Raw genomic sequence first — 15,548 nt, forward strand, 5'->3', positions numbered from 1 at the left:
CCCCTTCCCGCGAGCCCCCCGCGCCGAACAGCTCCCCCCCTTCCCGCGAGCCCCCCTGCGCCGAACAGCTCCCCCCCTTCCCGCGAGCCCCCCTGCGCCGAACAGCTCCCCCCCTTCCTGCGAGCCCCACTGCCTGCCGGCCCCCCTGCGCCGAACAGCTCCCCCCCTTCCTGTGAGCCCCACTGCCTGCCCGCCCCCCTGCGCCGAACTGCTCCCCCCCTTCCCGTGAGCCCCCCCGCGCCGAACAGCTCCCCCCTTCCCGCGAGCCCCCCCGCGCCAAACAGCCCCCCCCTTCCCGTGAGCCCCCCTGCGGTGAACAGCTCCCCCCCTTCCCGCGAGCCCCCCTGCGGCGAACAGCTCCCCCCCCTTCCCGCGAGCCCCCCGCGCCGAACAGCTCCCCCCCTTCCCGCGAGCCCCCCCGTGCCGAACAGCTCCCCCCCCCTTCCCGCGAGCCCCCACTGCCTGCCGGCCCCCCTCCTGTCCGTCACCCCTCACCGTACAGACCCCCAGACCGTTGCGCCAGGTGCTGCACAGACCCTGACCGAGAGCGGAGCCCCCCATAGCAGCCTCCCTCACTCTTCCCAGGGGTTCTGTTCACCCCCATACCAGCCCCCCCTCCCCCCAGGGGCTCTGCCCCGATACCAGCCCCCCCCTCCCCCACGGGGCTCTGTGCCCCATACCAGCCCCCCTCCCTCCAGGGGCTCTGCCCCGATACCAGCCCCCCCTCCCCCTCACGGGCTCTGCCCCCCCCGGGGCTCTGCCGTCATTAGCCTGAGCGGTGACGTGCCATGACCGCATGGGGGGAGGGGCGGGACCCTCGCGTGTCCGCCCGGAGGCGGCTCAATAAAGTTACATTTGTCTCAAGAACGGCTGGGATTGGGCTTTGGCAGCGAAGTCTCGCGAGAAATAGTAATCTGAGGTCTCGCGAGACGAGGGTTCGATGGCGGAAGATCGTCGGCCGAGATCTCGCGAGAGTTCAGAGGGTGACACAGCCTCCCGAGATCTCGCGTGATTAGAAGCCTCCTTGGAGGAAGCGCGGCGCCGTTGCAGGTCGGCGCTCTCGCGTGGTTTCCTATCATCGCGATACCTCACGTGGGCTCTTGGCCAGCCACCCCCGCCGCGGCCGGCCGTTCTCGCCCCCTGTCGCCTTGGAAACGGTTAGTTCTCGCGCGAATTCCCCTCAGGGCTCCCATCCCCTTCTAGCACCTGGCACGGGGGGAATTCGGGGGGGGGCGCGTTCATCCCCCCCCGCCCGGCCTGAGTTCTCGCGAGTTTTCTCTTCTCACAGCCCGGGGAGTGAGTTCTCGCGAGGTTCTGTTCCCGGGCCGAAGGCAGTTTAGTCTCATGGGAAGGGCGGGACCAAAGCGAGATCTGCAGCCACAAGTCTCGCGAGATCTCGCATCACCACTTTATTCCGGGCCGCAAACAGTTAAAGATCAGTCTCGCGACCCTTGCGAGATTTTCACCCTCAAGTCTCGCGGGATCTAATGCTCAGCAGGCGGACTCGCGGTGAGGTCTGCTCCACGAACTATCGCGAGATTTCGCTCGTCCCTTCTAGCTCCGGCGATCGCTACCCCGGTATTGAATGCGGACGAGAACCATCAAGGTCTCGCGATATCTCGACTTTGCTTCTTGCGGGAAGGGGGAAGTCTCACGTCGCCTGACTTCTCGCGAGATCTCTCCCGCTTTGCTTCATCGCGGCCTCGCGGGATCTCCCTGGCTCGGTTCTCGCGGCCGGGAGGGAGGGGGCGGAGCCTGTCTCGCGGGAACTCGCTCCCGAAGTCTCGCGGGATCCCGTCCCGAGCGGCAGGCAGCGAGTTCTCGCGGGATCTGCCTGCTGGGCTGAGGCTCGGGGGCTGCTGTTAAGATGGCGGCGGCGGGAGGCGACTGGGCCTGGCACTGACCCCGCGCCCGGAGCAGGTACCGCCGGGGGGGAGGGGCCCCCCCGCCCGCGTGGGGCTGTTCCTCGGGGGCGGGGCGCCCGGCACATCCCCCCCCCCCGCGACCCGCCCCCCCCGCCGGCCCCCCTATGTCCTGAGCCCGCCGCCCCTCCCGCCCAGCGACCTCCCCCCGCCCAGGGACCCGCCCCCCCCCGCCTGCCCCCAGCGACCCGCCGCCCCCCCCCGGGCAGGGCCCCGCCCCCCCCCGCCGGCCCCCAGCGACCCGCCCCCCCCCCCCCGGGCAGGGACCTGCCCCCCCGCCGGCCCCCCAGCGACCCGGCGCCCCCCCCCGGCCCGGCCCTCCCCCCCCCGGCCCCCCCCAGCGACCTGCCCCCCCCGCCGGCCCCCCAGCGACCCGCCCCCCCATGTCCTGACCCCTCGCGGGCCCCCGGGCAGGGACCCGCCGCCCCCCCCCGGGCAGGGACCCGCCCCCCCCGCCTGCCCCCAGCGACCCGCCGCCCCCTCCCGGACAGGGACCTGCCCCCTCCGCCGGCCCCCCAGCGACCTGCCCCCCCATGTCCTGAGCCCAGCGACCTGCCCCCCCCCGGCAGCGACCTCCCCCCGCCCAGGGACTCCCTCCCGCGACCCCCATCGTATCCCCATCTAGGGACCTCCCCCCACGCCGGTCCCCCCAGCAAGCTGCCCCCCATCATACCCCCCCGCCCAGCCACCCACCCCCCCTCATATGCCCCCCCGGCGCCCCCCCTGCCCAGTGACCTGCCCCTCCAGCAACCCGCCCCCAGCGACCTGCCCCCGTCATATCCCCCTTGCTGGGCCCCCCATCGTATATCCCCGCCCCCCCCGTGACTTCCTCCCGCCCTGCCGGCCCCCCCATTATATAACCCCCCCCACCCAGGGACCTTCCCCCCACACCAGTCCCCCCAGCAACCCACTCCCAGTGACCTGCACCCCTGTCATATTCTCCCCGCCGGGCCCCCATTGTATCCCCCCGAGACCTCCCCCGCTCAGGGACCTGCCCCCCACCGGGCCCCCCATCGTATCCTACCCCCCACCAGTGACCTGCCCCCCCCCGCCACACCCAGGTACCTGCCTCCCGCCGGGCCTCCCATCGTATCCCCCCCGGGACCTCCCTCCCACCCGGTGACCTCCTCCCCCTGCCCAGGGACCTCCCCTCATCATACCCCCCTACCTCACCAGGCCCCCCCCGTCTTGCCCCCCCAGTGACCTGCGGGGGGGCCCTCACCCAGAGGCCTCCCCTCATCATACTCTGCTGGGCCTGTCCCCACATCATATAGGCCTCCTACCCAGATGGGCGACAGGGAGATCTGTCACCTCCCCCCCCCCCAAGGGACTTGCCACCCCCCCAGGAAGAGAAGGAAGACACCCCCCCCCAAGCGCAGGGACGTGGACCCCCCCAGGGAGAGATGAGAGACCTGACCCCTGCTGGGAGACACGGGGCGCCCCCTCCCCCCCCACCGCCACAGGCAAGAGGGGACTCTGCTTCCCATGGAGACCTGTTCCCCCAGACTGACCTGCCACCCCTGTGAGAGGAGAGTCCCTGCTCCCCCTGGACAGGGACAGAGCCACCGCGGGGCAGAGACTTGCTTTCCTCTTCCCATAGAGCCCTGCCTCTCTCCTACCCCCATCTCCATAGAGCCCTGCCCCCTGGACAGGGACCTTCCCCCCCTCCCAGATCTCCCTGTGGCGATCCCCTGAGCCTGATCTGCACCATCCATCCACAGACTGCTGTCCTCCTGCCACCCCCATTGGGTAGGGACCTTCCCTTCCCCCCACGAGGGTCCATCTCCCCCCATTCAGTGCCTGGCCTCCCTTCTCCCGCGAAACCTCCCCCCCCCCCCCCAATGAGGGAGCCTGTCGTTCCCCCTTCCTGGGCAGAGATCCCGCCTCCCCTTGGGACCCCAGGAGTGAACTTGCTACCTCTCACAGGGACTTCTCCCTGGAACCCGTCCTCCTTGCAGGGTATTCGCTCCAGTTCCCCATAACTCCATAACAGGACGTCCGTGCCCCCCGAAACCTGGGCGTGGATGTCCCCCGAAGGCAGGGGATGATTGCGGGAGTGAAGAGCTCACAGGGGGATCCCTGAAGCTAGCGGGAGGTGGGGAGGAGACGCTGTGAGACTCCCACCCAAAGGGGAGGGTTCTTTTGGTGGGTGCTGCCAGGGTAGGGAGATGTGAAAGAGGGTGCGTCAGCGAGGCCTCCCTGATTTCTTTGCGGGGCGGGGAATGGTGCCCGCCCCCGGTCTGGATGGGAAGCTCACCAGGAAACTTTATCATTGGGGAAAACCCTCCCCGCCCGCCCGGCTGGGAGAGATGCTATGGGGCTCCCCACTCCCAGGCCAAGCCCTAGGAATCTCTCCTGGAGAGGGGGGGGCACCTGGAGCTGACAGTTCTTACCGCCCCTTGCATGTGGGGCAAAGCTGCAGCACCCCCCAGTTCTGGGGCTAAATTGAAGTGGCAGCTCAGGGGGAGGTTTTTCTCCCCCCCCCGGACCCGTGTCTGGGCTCGGCTCGGGACCCAGCAGGGCTAGTGGGCGGGGAACTTCTAGAGCGGCAGGGCTGCTGAAAGAGCTGGAGCGAGCCTAGCACGGGGGCGGGGGGTGTTCCAGCACCGCCGGGCTGCCCGGGCTCGTCCTCGAGCTGCCAAAAGTTCTGTCTGCCACGGCCGAGCCCAGCCGGCCTCTCCCTGCTGCCGGCGCTCAGCCCGGTTTGCGGGCGACCAGCCGCATAGTGGGTGGTGCGCAGAGGTGGGAGACCCCCCGTCAGTAACGTAGCGCCTACGCGAGGGCAGAATGCTTGTTGGGTGACTAGGCTCACCCAGCCCTTCGGTGCTTCGTTTGGGTGAATAACGACCCTCGGCGCTTTCCTCGGGGGCTGGAGCGGGGTGGGAAGCAAGTCTGTCTGGGGAGGTGGGTGGGACTAGCTCCCCATGTAACACAGGCCAGGGGGGATCACCCCCGATTTCCTGCTTTGTGGCAGGTGAGCCCATAAGCCGGGCCAGACGTGCAGAGCAATGGTCCATCCAGCCCAGTATCCATCTCCTGTGGTGGCCAGGCCCAGAGCTTCAGGGCAGCCCCCCCGCCCCCCCAAATCTTCCCCCTCCAGGTTCTGGCCGTCAGAGTTGGGACACCCCAAGCATCCTTAGCCATCTGGGCTAGTAACCTCCTGGAGGACAGCTCCATTGCTGGCTGTGTGGTTCTATTCGGACCCCGGTTATCTGCTTCTGGCCTTCACAACACCTCAGTGAGGTGGCCGTGGGTTCCACAGGTTAACGCTGTGGGGGGGGTGAGAGGGAGGGAGGGAGGGAAGAGGTGCTTCTTGTTTCATGTTCATGCCGTTGCTTGTGGATGTTCTCAGGGAACTCCTGGGTGTTGTAGGGTGGGAAGGGGAAATGCCACGGCTGGGTTCACTCTTTCCACGCCAGGCAGGGGTCCCCTAGGGCGAGTGGGATGGTATTACTGGTACCCCACTTGCCCCCAATTCGCCTGCTAGGGACGGATCTGTTCTTAACCCTGTATAAGGAAATATCCAGGTCTCCATGGTCTGGCCTCTGCCCCGCGCCCGTGCTGGGGTCTCACCCCCCGTGCCAGGTCTCACCCGTGTCTCTGGTTTCTCCTAGGCCCTCAGTTAGTCTGGTGGAAGTGGATCAGAGCGGAAGGTGTTTCCCTTGGCCGGCTGGGGCGACACGTGGGTGCCGGATTAGTGATTCGGATAGCAGACCGGACCGAGCATGGACTGGCTGTGATTCCAGGTGGGTGTCCGCGCGCCGCCAGCGCTTGCTTCTGTTGGTGACCTAGCAGGGTGCTTGGCTCTGGCAGCGATCTCTGGGTGCGGTTGCCTGTCTGTGGCGAGAGGAGACTGTGGTCCATGTTGGTCGCGCCGCTGAGGCTCCTTCTCTGATGAGTGGGTGTAGGGACCCACGTGCGGCGGCGGGCACGTGGTGAACTGGCTAACACCGCAGCCGGCAGGCGTGTTCTCTCGGGATTGATCTGTATTCTGAGGGGTGCCCTGCTCGGTATCAGGCCGCCTGTCTGCTGGGGCCCGCACAGATGTGGGGAGAACGCCCCTTTCCCAAGGAGTTGGTGGGAGGGGAAACTGAGGCACGGCTGAGCTCAGAACTAGGCCGGGAGCTCTGGTCTCCAGACAGTGCTGCAGGGAGGGGGCCTGGTGCTGTAGGTGAGGGGTTCTGCTCTGAAAGCCCTGGCGTCCGCTCTCTCTGGAAAATGAGGCTGGTGATGTGCTGGGAGATCCTCGCTGAAGGTGGTGGATGTTAGAGCAAGACCTGCTGGGGGTTTCAGCGTCCTGCGTTCTGGCTCTGGGCGGCGGTGAGGTGGAGTGGGGTAGTGCAGGTGGCGGGGCTGGGCGCCAGGACTCCGGGTTCCTAGGTTCTTCCCAAACTCCCAGCCTACAGCAGCACGGCAAGTTGTCTGATTAAGTCCAGTTAGATCCGGGTGTGGCCGCGCCCGATGTGATGCAGTGGAGCTGTATGTCCGAGCAGCTCGGTCACAGGGTTTCAGCCCTAGAAACGTCCCGGGTTCGATCCCCAGTACTGTCGGCCTGCTCAGGGCCTGCAGTTGCGGGGAGGTGCTGACGAGCTCCTCTTGGTACTGCTAAATTGCCTTAAGAAGGTTTATTTGTTGGCTGTGTAGGGAAGGGAGTGTGTCTAATGGTTAGCGCAGGGCCTTGCTAGCTCTCCTGGGAGAGAGACTGGGTGGTCTGATGCCCCAACACCTGTGGGATGACCCCCCACTCCAGCTGGAGTGCTCCTGGTGTGACGTACTGGGTGTCAGGTCTCCTGGGTTCTTTCTCCAACTCCAGGAGCAGAGTGGGGTCTAGTGGTTAGAGCGGGGTGGTGACTGGGAGCCACAATTCCTGGGTTCCATTTCCAGTTCTGCCACTGACTGTAACCTCTGTCATGTTACTTAACTTTCTGGTGCCTTTCGCTAGTCAGGACCCAGAGGATAGCACGTGGGGGGCGCGCGCAAGGTTTGCTGTTTTAGGTTCAAGTGGGGATCCTTTCTGTAAGAGTTCAGGCCAGCCTGACCCGAGTCCAGTGTACGTGCCCCGCCGGCAGCACTGCTCTGCTTTGCCCTGTGCTCTGCAATGGGGGTAATAGCTCTTTAGCGGCGTTCTGCAAGCTCTTGGCTTGTCTGAGGCTCGGGGTTAGCCCCGTGGGGGAGCTATCGTTTTTCCTTGAAAAAAGGCTGATTCAGACGGCTTGGCGTACCTATTAACATGCAGCGTCACTATGGGATCCCATATTTAGCCTTGTGAATCAAACAATCGAAAGAACCTTTTCCACTTCAGCTCCCCCTGCTTTGGCACGCCCGTGAGGAGCGGTCCTGGAGGCAGGCTCCCTCGGCGAAGCTGTGCCAGGACTGCAGCCTGCCAGCCCTCCGGGCACTGTCCACTGTCAGCTGATGGGAGACTCAGGGTAACCGAGTCCAAGATGCCACTTGTTTCAGTCTCTTAAATGCCTGCATCTTAGAGAACCACGAAACTGACTGGAGCAAGGATCAGAGCCTGCAGGCAGCCGTTGGGGTGCGGGGTGTGTGGGTGTGTGTGTGTAGACGTACTGGACTGGCTTTGTGGCCTGGTGTCTGACACATTTCCTCAGCAATAGCTAAGTGGTGGCTGCATGGCCAGATAAATAGGACATCACTGGTGGAACCTATTCTGCCCTGGATCCTTCAGAGACTCAGTCTGATGTGTGTCATAATGGCTGAGTTACTAAAACTTGCTATACTTGTTGGTCAGCTCGCTGGGGCAATTTTCCAGGTGAGCTGGCGGGTTGAAGTGAGTGGATGGGTGTATTCTCTCCCCCCCCCCACCCCTCGTTAAAGGTATTGGCAGATTTCGCCTCTCTAACCAAGTGCTCTGCTTCTGTTGTGGAGGACAAGCCGCCCCCCTGGGCAAAAACGTGGGAATGTGCCTTCCAACCTCTGCAGTTTCTTAAGGGTGTTCGTCGGGAGAGCCGGCCTCACTGCCAATGCCTGCAGCCTTCTGTGTACCGCTGTCACCATGTCTAGAACCTGTGCAGAATAAATCGCTCCGGGGTAGAGACACCACTGGTCAGAGTATCTCCACACTTCCTGTGTCTCAAACTTCTGCCTCTTAATCAGTGGGGAAACAGGCTCGGAGGTAGTGACTTGCCTGTGGTCTCACCTTGTCAGTGTAGGAATAGAGCAGAGCACAGAACCCAGGAGTCCTGGCACTCAGGCGGGTGCTGTAACCACCGCGTTGTACTTGGCAGTGGGAGCTGGTTCTTTGGGTGAGCAAAGAGAATCCGACTTGAATATTGTACAGGAGCCTGACGTGATCTGATGGACTCTGCTTACCGCCCAGTCAGACTGAGAGACCAGTGTGTGGCTGCAGTGTCTACGTGCCTTCATCCCACGCTCGGGTCGGAAGCCCCTTCTAGTGGTGAAAGGTGGAACCGCCACCGATTGGAAGCTCAAGCCAGCCAAACGCCAATCGCAAATGAGGATGATGAATTCTTGGGACCCGCTTCCCGGGGACGGAGATGGAGGCTCCCGTCCAGACTGGCTGCCGGTTAGCGCCTGCTTTTGCCAAACACAAGTTGCTCCCTTGGGGGGAACTAGTCAAATTCTCTGTTAGCCAGGAGGTCAGGCTGGGCTGATCCCTTCTGGCCTTGGAATGGCAAGTTACAGACGTCAGGGGCCACTGTCCAACTGAAATCGTGCCAATTAAAACACTTGGCTGATCACGCACCTCTCCCCCTGCCTTGGCAGGTCGTGTCCAGCCCCCCGTCTCCCCCCAGGCTGGCCCCTCGTTCAGTGGGAAAGATCAGAACAAACGAGGGCTAACGGTACAAAGCCAGCGCTTTATAAAGCGAACCAAAGAGCCTGTTTCTCCCATCGATCGTAGGCAGGGAAAACCATTAGACATTGGCGGAGAACGGAGATGGTGTCCCAGCGAGGAACCTCTCTGGACCATAGATCAGGCTAGCGCAGTAGCTGTCTTCGTCTGTTGGTTTCCCGCGGATGTTGACCGGGGGGGGGGGGGGGGAATGTTATGTACCCTCTTGGGGACTCAGCGTTCTACACCGAGCGCTTTCATTTCACTCTAGAGCAGTAGCTGCGTAGTGAGGGACAAGGGGCGCTGAGGTGGGAGGCAGGACTCCTGGGTTCTGCCTTGCTGGCTTCATGTCTCCAGGCGTCTTTCCTCTCCCCGTCCTTTGTCAGGCTGTAAAGCCGTGAGCGGCGTCGGTACAGCACCTGGCAACGGGAAGGAGCTGCGGTTGCTGTTGGGCAGGATGCGAGAAATTGACAAGCGCATGCTGAGCGCTAACGTGTGACTGATGGATGGCTGTCGTTGGAGCTGAGACAGGCGTGTGCCAGGCAGTCCCAGCCGCTAACGTGAGGATGCAGCTAGGCCGGGTGCTTTAGGAAAACACATCCTCATCCCTTGCAGAGATGGGCCGGGTCATTGGGAGGTTGTGTCTAGGTCTGGTGCCCCTGTGGATCTAGAATGATGCTGGGAAAAGTAGGAGAGGGTTCGGAGAAGAACCGTGGAGGCCATTGAGGGCTCGTGTGGTGAGCAACTGAAGTAGCTTTATGGAAGCAAAGCTTGAGGTGACTTCACCGCAGCCTAGGGAGAAGAGACGTGATCTCCGACGGCTCTTGGATCTAGCCCACGAGGCAGGTGAGATCGCTGGTCGGAGTTGGTCCATGATGGATGAAAATCAGGAGTAGGCTGCTGCCCATTGGGACAGACAGGCAGAGATCTGGTATGTGAGTCTCCGTCACACGCAGGTCTTCAGTCAAGTCTGGGTGTATTCGTAAGAGGGATGTTTGTTCAATTGCCTCTTATTGAACTCAGCTCAGGAGTCCTGTGGTCTCACCTTACAAGAGATTGGACTAGATCTACGGTTCCTTTCTAGCCTTAACACTTCCGAGGGGACGGGCAGGAACCGCTGGGTGGATTCGGAACGTGCGGCCCATAACCCCACAAGACCGGCACCTCCACTGGCTGTCCAAGACCTCCTCCTAGCTTGGCACTGGGACGGGGACTGTCACTGGAGGCCCGGAGAGGAGGCGTTCAATGAGAGACCCGTGGGTCTCTTTCCGGCGGTGCTTTTGGCACACGTGGGCTGTGTTGGGCCAGAATGTCTCCGGTTTGATCTTGGCTCAAAGGGGCCACTCGTCCCTACCGCCGGGTGACTTGTGCTCAGACGGTGCTTTGCTCTTAAGGCCTGAAGCAAAGTGGCCTGTTTGAAAACAGCTCGCCAGGAAGGGGGTGTGAAGACCCCAGCAACGTTCCAGGAGTGGAGATGGCCAAGCAGGATTTGTAGATCAAACGGGTGCTGACCCGGCAAAGTTTGCCACCTCCCCTGTTGGATTTAAGCGCTCTGTCTTCCCCAGTCAGGCTGACTCCAACTGCATTGATCTCAGAGCACCTTGCTCCTCGCTTCGTTGGCATCTTCAGCCAAGGTCCCGTCTCCTCTGCACGGGTTACTGGTATGGCGGCAGTCCCAGAAGCCCCTTGTTTTAGGTGCTGCACAAACAGAACAAAAAGAGCCCAAAGTCTTAAGTAAGCTGCTAAAGATCCCGTATTGCTCTTCACGGGGCTTCCTTGGCGGCCCAGAACTCCCCCCTCCCTCCCTGTCCCGCAGCTGCCTGTTCTGTTTAGCTGCTGCTCTCTGCACCAGAGGTGGCTGCGCTTCCTTCTGCCTCCGAGATTTCTCAGACTCCACAGCCCGACTGTTCGCATTGATGTGCCATGGAGGGCCAGGGCCTTGGGGGGGAACCACCTTTCAGTCTCTAACAGCGGAGCCGTGCAGGGCCGTATTTCGTCTGAGACGCCAAAACCTCCAGCAGCCAGGACCCTGCCCCCGTGGCACGTGTTAGCTCACAAGTGTCACCGCACCAGCCGAGCAACGTGCCGTGGGTGTGAGTGGCGGCTCTCGGAGGCTGAAGCAACGTAGTGTCACGGGTGGTGACTGTTCCTGGGGTTTATTCCCGCTGCCCCATCGGGCGACTCTTCTCTCTCTCTCTCGGTGCCCCTGTTCCTCTCCCACCCTGCGTCTATTGTCTTTGTTAGACGTGGCTGGTGCAATGTCAGAACTACCGGAGCCAGGAGCGTCCCCAGCCTTTGCACCCGTGCGGGGTTCTGCCTTGAACGCGGCGTGTGGCCCAGCAGGCGCCTGGTGGGGTTGGGTGTGAGCAGAATGAGTAAGTGCTGCTTGCTGGGCAGTGGCCCTAGCAGAGATGGACCCCGCCCCAAGGAGCTGATGTTCTCGCTAGGCTGGGAAACCTTCTGTGGAGACGGGGGCTTGAGAGACGCCTGATTTCGCCAGCCTCACTTGGGATCTGACACTGGTGCGACTGTGGCTGGAATATTGTGTCCCGTTCTGGTGCCCACGATTCAGGGCGGATGTCGATCAGCTGGAGAGGGAGGGTTGGCAAACCGGCCTGTGAGCTCCCTGCGTGTGTCGCTCTTTCTGACAGGTTTCAGGGTAGCAGGCGTGTTAGTCTGTGTGCGCAAAAGCGAGGGGTCCTTGTGGCACCTTCGAGACCAGCAAATGTATTTGGGCCTAGGCTTTTGTGGGCTACAACCCACTTCGTCGGCTGCACGGAGTGGAACGTGCTGTAGGGAGGTGTAAAGACGGGAGTCGCCTTACCAAGCGGGGGGTCAGTGCTAACCAGCTGATTCAGTTAAGGTGGAAGTGGGCTGCTCTCAACAGTGTAATCAAGGTGGCCCATTTCGACCAGTTGACAAGAAGGTGAGAGTATCACCGGGGGGCGGGGGGGTCACTTTTTGCAGTATTAATTCCAGTTGTTGGAGGCTGGTTTTGAAGGGTTTGGTTGAAGAATGGCCACTTCTCAGTCTGTTGTTGAGTGTCCAGGACGTGGCCTCCTACAGGCTTGTGAATGTTCTAGTTCTTGAGGTCTGGTTTGTGCTTCTGCCCAGGTAGATTTTAGTCTCTCAGGTTTAGCCACCGGGACTCGCGTTGTTTCGCTCTCTGGTTAACCTCACAGAGCAGCTAAGGGGCGACTCGATCCCGGTTCAGAGAGCCCCCTCAGCTCCAGCCAGCTGCTGACGCCGAACACACTGAGAGGAGAAATCAGATGCGCGGTTTTCACAGGGAGGCGAGTGAACCGCCGGCGCAGCTCGCTGAGGGTCACGCTGGCTTCGCCAGCGCTGGTGCGTATGTCAGAGCTCTGCTCTGGTTCCATGGGAATGAGTTGAGGGGGCTCAGACGGGTGAACGCCACGCGCCCCTCAGCAGGACTCTCTGGCACTTAGGGTGCTAGCCTGGGAATTGAGACGGGGGCAAGTCTCTTAGGTTGGGAAACTGAGGCAGCGCTGCTCCTGGCACTGCCCTCCTCACAGGGCGGTTGTGGGGATCAGTGACCTACAGACTGAGACACCGCATGGGGGTGGGCATGGACCAGACCCAGGCCGCCCCCTTCATTCCTGCCCCTTGGCCGGGGGAGTTTTGGGTGGGGAGGGCTCTGAAGCTCAGCGCCCCAGCAGCTCCCCACCCCACAGCACATGGGGTTTGTCTAGCGCCAGCTTAGCTCCAGCCCCGCGAAGCTGCTGCTGCTGGAGCCTGAGTCACAGCAGGCAGGATGCAAAAGAGGGGGCGGGAAGCCCTGGCGCGCTCCAGGCTTTGCCCTATATTTTTGGCGTTGCCGCGTGAGCGGGCAGCTATGTATTGGGCGGGGGCTGAGGGCTCTCGTTCCAGAACCGAAACGAAAACTCCTCGTGGAGTCATGCCTGTGACTAAGCAGCTGCGGGTTACAAGGTGTCGGTGCAAATCCCCGGGGAGGAAGTCTCTGGAGGACGACACCCTGGGCCCTTCTAGGGTGTCCAGTGTTGCTGGGGGTGGGGGGCAGGAGGGGATTGACTTCCTGATCGCTCTGATCTCCCCAGATTTGACTGGGGGAAGTGGCTGCCGTGGGGCGGTCTGGTGAGTGTCGGCCGTGCTCTGTCACTCGGAGCCTGCGCTGGTAGCTCTTCAGCTTGGGATGCTGAGTGACTTTTGCTTTCAGTTTCAGGCTGGAGCCTGGCTCCTTGAGGGGTAGGAAAGGGGGGGTGTCTGTGGGCTGTGCCCAGCTGGAGGAAGCCTGGCATCGGAGCAGCTGGGAGCTGTGCAGAAGTGCAGCCGGGTGGCTTTTAAAGCCAGCCAGTGTGAGGAGAGGCGTTCCCGCAATCTGCCCCACAGCCTCGGGGCCTGCAGCTGGAGCAGACGGCTCTGGGAGCGGCCAGCATCCAGGCTCCGGTTGTTTTGGCACGTTAAGGCAGCCAGCCTGGAGCGGTGGGGGCCCGCTGGCCTGCAGCCCTGCCGAGACGTCTGGAGCTCTCGGAGGGCTGGTGGGGTAGGCTCCCAGGCCTCGCCAAGCGGGTGTGTACGGCGGGCCCCGGCCCACCACCGGGCTTTGGTTCCCAGGGAAGGCTGGTTTCTCTGGCAAACTGGGTCATCCAGCAGGAAGTGCTTTGTCAGCGTTTCCGGGCCGGCCCCGGGGGGAGGCGCGGCGTTTCTGTGCTGTAGGCTGCGTTGAGGCTCCTCTCCCAAGGGTCTAGGCAGAACGTAGGACGTGGTGCTGGGATTAGCAGCGATCTGCCGCCCAGGCTTGGAGCCCGAGGCCGTCGCCGTCGGAAGAGGGGCAGGAGCTTTCAGTGGGAGCCTGGCGCTGAGCACCGTTGCCCAGCCAGGCTGATGGAGATGGCAGCAGCTCCAGCCCAGGGACGAAGTTCTTAGCCCCGCGGCTCGGCTGGCGGGTCTGTGGAAACCCGGCTTCGCGGGGTACTGCACAGACACCCAGTCGGAAGGTCTCTGCCCTGAGGAGGTCCCAGTCTAGGCCACAGAAAGAGACAGAAAAGCCCCGTGAAAAGCTGGTCCCAGCCACCGGCCTGCGCTGGATCAAGGGCGAGGGAGTTAAAACAAGTGACACATCCGCACGGTTACTCGGCTTGCCTTGAAATGTGGTGCCCCTCAGCCGGGCCCGGAATAGGGTGAGCGGTGCACTTTGGGGCTGTCTGAGCAGATGGGGCCTGAGACCCCCCCCCCGGTCAGCTTTTCTTACCAGTGACATTCGTCCAAACTCCCCCCAGCCTGGGAATCCAACCACGGGGGAAACCTTCACAGGCAAAATCCACTGTCACGTGGGCTGCCTGGGCTAGAACCTAATCAGGCCAGGACTGGCTCCTTGCGCCCCTGTGTTTCTCTCCCCGGTCCCGGGTCCTGGGCTCTGTAGGGAAGGATCCTGCTGGCTGGTGCCCGTTGCGTGGCAGGAGAGCTCGTCGATCTGCCGTGGGGCAGGCTCCGCGAGCCAGGACTGGCTTCCCTAATGACCTGACCGGGGGTGCAGGAGTCGGCAGTTCCTCTGGCTGGCATCGGGTACCGGGAGCCAGGACTCCTGGGTTCGATTGGCCTGTCTGTGCCTTGTGCGTCCCTTCTGTCAGAGGGGGGAAGATCCCGGTGTTCTGGATTCCGAGCTTGTGTGGCCGGAAGGCTCCTCTGTGATCGGTCAGTTTGGCCTGACCATGGTGTCTCGAGACATCAGCTGTGCAGGGAGCTGAGCAGATCCTGGCCGGAGGAAGTTAATCTAACCTCCCCCCAAAGGGGTGTGAAGAGTTTGGGACCTAAAAGGGACCCTGAGTTCTGTCTAGTCTGCCCTCCTGTGCATTGCAGGCAGTTGGAGCTCATGTTTATAGAGCATGTGGCTGCTTTAGAAAGGGTAAACTGAGGCACGGGACTGCGTGCGCTGAGAGGACCTGGTTCCCGGTCCTACGCTCTGTCAGGCTATAATTAATGACTTCCTTGGGGTGGGGAGCAGTGCTGGCTGGGCTCCAGAAGGTCAGAGCTCTGAAATTGGCCTTGGTAAAGAACGTACGTTTCCCCGGCCTCCTTTGTGTACCCCGGCAGGTGGGCTAATAAACCTCCCTCCTGGCCCAGCCCCGCTGGGACACGTGGCCATCTGTGGACCTTGCCTGCTGCTCCTCCCAAACTGGCCTTCCAAACGCTTGTCCTGGCAGCCTGTGAAGGTGTCTGGCCTCCTGTTCACAGCAGCCATAGGACTTCCCTGAATTAATTCCTGCCTAACCTAGAGCCAGGCTCTTCGCTGACTTGCTTTACAGAAAGCGGCACCGGCTGCGCTCCTCCAGTCTGTCTTTCATTTTTTGAATGTCTCGTCCAGTTTATTCAGTCACATTGGAAGTGCTGCAAAACCAGGACTCCTGGGTTCTGTAGCGAGTGAGGGACTGGGACCTGTCGGGGGGCAGTTCCCTGGCCTGTGCCAGCTGAGATCCCCGCGAGCCCTTCATGCCGTGGAGAGAGACGGAGAGGAAGCAGGCAGGGCTCCTAGTCCGTAGGCTCTGAACGAACCGGGGAGTTGCCTCAGGTGTGTCTGGGGGGCCGTTGCCAGCGCCGGGACGCAGCTCAGGGTCCCTGTTGTGCACGTGCTGTGGATTTGAGCCTGCACGCTGGGTTTCGGACCCGAGGCTGCCCCAGCAGCCCTGAGCGTGCCCCCCAGACCCCTCCCACCCACTGCCCCTGCGGGGTTTTTGCACATTCATTGTTCCAGAGCCGGAGCTGTGATGTCATCAGCCGAGGCCAGCCCACTGCCTTCTGGGAGTTGTAGTTCAGGCCTGACTGCGGCCCCG

General features: G+C 62.5%; 1 protein-coding gene across 4 annotated transcripts in view; it reads left to right on the forward strand.

Moving 5' to 3' along the window:
- Nucleotides 1-1,014: 1,014 nt before the first annotated feature.
- Nucleotides 1,015-15,548, forward strand: part of HUWE1 (HECT, UBA and WWE domain containing E3 ubiquitin protein ligase 1) — a 66,268-nt gene continuing 51,734 nt past the window's right edge. For 3 of the 4 annotated variants that reach the window (XM_045000333.1, XM_045000335.1, XM_045000336.1), the window contains exons 1-2: nucleotides 1,777-1,920; nucleotides 5,537-5,668. The gene's annotated coding sequence lies outside the window, so the exon portion shown is untranslated. Of the gene's footprint in view, nucleotides 1,158-1,776; nucleotides 1,921-5,536; nucleotides 5,669-15,548 lie in introns of those variants that run through there. The other variant, XM_045000334.1, reaches the window with a different exon arrangement.

The sequence above is a fragment of the Mauremys mutica genome, unplaced genomic scaffold (genome assembly GCF_020497125.1).
Source record: "Mauremys mutica isolate MM-2020 ecotype Southern unplaced genomic scaffold, ASM2049712v1 000298F_np12_obj, whole genome shotgun sequence".
In the NCBI taxonomy this organism is placed as follows: Eukaryota; Metazoa; Chordata; order Testudines; family Geoemydidae; genus Mauremys; species Mauremys mutica.